The sequence below is a fragment of the Trachymyrmex cornetzi genome, unplaced genomic scaffold (genome assembly GCF_001594075.2).
Source record: "Trachymyrmex cornetzi isolate Tcor2-1 unplaced genomic scaffold, Tcor1.1 scaffold853, whole genome shotgun sequence".
Taxonomy (NCBI): Eukaryota; Metazoa; Arthropoda; class Insecta; order Hymenoptera; family Formicidae; genus Trachymyrmex; species Trachymyrmex cornetzi.
In genome coordinates this window covers 98,078-101,645 of record NW_017300195.1, presented here as the reverse complement: position 1 = coordinate 101,645, position 3,568 = coordinate 98,078, and positions in this window count along the sequence as shown.

The window sequence follows — 3,568 nt, the reverse complement described above, 5'->3', positions numbered from 1 at the left end:
CTACTTTGTGGATTTTAGGCATACCGTAGCATCTGGCTATGTTACTATCCGTAACATTTAAATGCTTATATGAATCCTGGTCAATATAATCTTGTTTCATCCAATGAGCTAATATTATGTGCGATTGTTTAATTAAATTATTCGTGGGGTCTTTTTTAATTACAATATAAGTAGAATTATCAGATAACAGTTCACGCATTTTAGAGGTGTATTCACTTTTATTCATAACCACCGTCAAGTTACCTATATCGGCTTTAATAATTAAGATGTCGTCATGATCTTTAATAAATTTTCTCACCTGCTTCATTCCATTCAATATCGATGAATTCTCAGTCATTTTCTGTGTTGAGGATTTATTAATTTTTTTAAATATTTCTATTGAGTCGTTGCGTATACTATTTTTGGTTACATCTCTCTCTCTCGTCAAATTTACAAATATTATATTCAATCTGTTTAATGAATTCAATTATAGTCTTTTCGTTATTAGTTTTATTATGTGGTAGATTGAATTTTTGTCCAAGTTGTAACATTTTCATAACATTTTTGGGAATTACTATATTGCTTAGATTAACAAACCAATTGTTGTTAATATTCTCAAATGAATAAGATTCATCGAAATCAAAGGGACTGATATTTACATTAAAATGATTTATAGACTGACTTCTTTCATTGTTTAACATGGACGTAGCATTTGTGTTTAAATACCTAGACACCTCATTGTTGGATTAGAGATATCTTTGTTCATCGACGTCTTTACAATGATTTTTTTAATTTTTGATGGAATATATTGTGTTTTTTCTTTTGTTTGTTTTGACCAGACTAGTTCAAAATTGATAGAATTAATGCTGCACTTTTTTAATAAGTCTGAAGATTTTCTAAGATTGTTAATTTTATTAGAGATTCTATGTTTTTCTTTATTCCAAATTTTACTCATTGTGAAATCCTGTCTTTGAAAAAAGGAATTACTTACGTAGATTGGTAAATTCGCGCATATTAATCTTTGAAATTTGAAAATATCATTTTTAATTTCAAATAGATGATGATAAGAGTCCTGTAATTCTATTCTAATAATCTTGAAAATACAAATTTTCTTATTTCTATCAATTTTTGAAAAAGATGAAGTGTGTGAAACATTTGAATGATAATTATTAATTCCTTTTAGATGGGAAGGAATTAGTTTCTCTTTTAAGCATATTTTTAAGAACATAATTTTTAAACGAAGATTAATATTTAATTTCAATAACTTAATGTAGTCTTTTAAATAAATTTATTATTACTAATTGTATAGCAATAATAAATTCATTTTTGTTCAATATTGTCTTATTTTTTATTTCGTCCCATCTATTATTAAGCACTGTAATAGCTAAATCCACTGGAATATTGGTATACAAAGACACCGCGTCCAAAGAGAATAACTGGTCATCATTATTAGTTTTTAGTTGTTGAATATTTTTTGTGATTTGGAAACTATTATTCACTATGTAATCATTTTTTGTTAAACTCTCCTTTTATGTCTTAAATTAATCTAATCTCCTATTGTTAAATATTGAGTTCTAAATAAATAGAGATCGTTATCGAATAAATTGGATGTCATTATCATTTCCTAGCCTAGTTAACAAATATACCAGTGTATAATCCCATCTCCGTTCGATTTTCTTTTATTAAATATTAATTACAAATTTTTTCATTATTGTTTCCTAACTTAGTTAACAAATTCGTTGCAGTTAAACAGAGATGTAAACCATATGTGAATTCGACAAAATCCCAAATTTTGTTCCAAATGAAAATGTTCCAAACTGGTCCAGCTTCCAAAAATAAAGTTTTTAATGGTCTAGTTAGTTAAGATAAAGTCAACGAGTTCCACCAATTTTCAATAATACCTGAAAATAAATTTCGTAAAAAAAGCTTCATATATAATAATAATTAAATAATTTGCGGGAGGAATGAAATATAATATTACTTGCGTTTATTACATATAATATGCAAAAGCTCTTGGCAGACTTGGGAAATTGTTCGTTGCAGATAAATAGACATGTAAACCATACGTGAATTTGACAAAGTTCCAAATTTTGTTCCAAACATCTTTCGTAAATTTGAGAAAAATCTTCTTAACATTTTCTGGATGGATTCATTAATAAGAGATTTACTTTACCACAAGGAAACCTGGACAAGAAATGCATCATGAAACGTATCTTTAAATTACAAATTACATAATAATCACCGATTAGGGTTAATCGAGTTGATGTTTTTTCTTCAAGGATATTCTTATAATGATATGCATCATTCGTATGAAAGATTTGATATCAACAAAACTGGCGCCAAGTTAAATTCCATGTAATTCGTGGATACCAAATTATATAAACTTTAAATATTAACTTTAATAATATCAATCCTATAAAAGATTTAATATCAAGAACTGGCGCAAAGTTAAATCCTATTTCTCTCTCTCTCTCTTTCTCTTTATACCATGTCAATTTATTAATCTTATGATATGTATCATTTGTATAAAAGAATTGATATCAACAACTGTGGCGCCAAGTTAAATTAGACTATCAAAATGAAAAGTAAAACTCAAGTGATACTGTAGGGTGCGTGAGGTATGCGTTACCGACGGCATATCGGCGTGCGGTGTGCGCGCGGCGCGCCGATTGGGCTTGACGAGTTAGATGCAAAGAAGGACGTGTGGCGGCGTGTGTGTTTGTGATCGTCAGATCGTCGAGAGTGATCAGAGTGATGAGAGAGATTAAAAAGAGATTCGAGAGAGCGAATTTTGAGAGCGTGCGTGTCTAGAGACGACTCATACTGTGTAATCGTTACTGCAACGAAATAAAGCGAATTTGTTAACTAAAGAGAGTATTGAGAGAATCAGCGTCTGTTTAACCCTACAGACGTAGTTTTGGGGGCTCGTCCGCGATTGAGTGAGTTTCGTAGAACTGAGTGAACTTTCGAGAGACGCCATGACCGTGCGATACGCTTCTGATCTTACGGTCGTAGAGTTGAAGGAGAGACTGAAAACGTTGGGCTTGTCGAGCTTAGGAAATAAGAACGAGTTGATGTGTCGTTTGAATCAGGCAGATCCTTCAGGGAAAATATTTTTTACGCCACTGCACTTATCGTCTCGCTGATTGGTTGTTGCTTCTGCTGCTTGGCGCTTGACGGCTGCATGTATCTGCACCTTTAGATTTTGGTCCATTTCTTCATTTAATAAAAATTTAAAAAAGCTAGTAAAGATTATATGTATTAATCCTTAATCCATGAGATGTGGTAAGTGATACTTTTGTGAAATATCTGTCATATATTATAAATCTAGAGTATAAATTACAGACATTTCGACATTATTATTGTGTCCTCTTTAAATTCTAGATGTAGTAAGCGTCCCAATGAAATAAAGTAAACTTGCTTACTATATCTAGAATATGGTTTATACATTTGAAGCAAACACAACGATGATGTCGAAACGTCTGTAATTTATACTTATGATTTTTAATATATTTACTTAACTCTAATGATATGTATCATGTGTATAAAAGATTCTCTCTATGGAATTTTAAAATTATATGTAAACTTA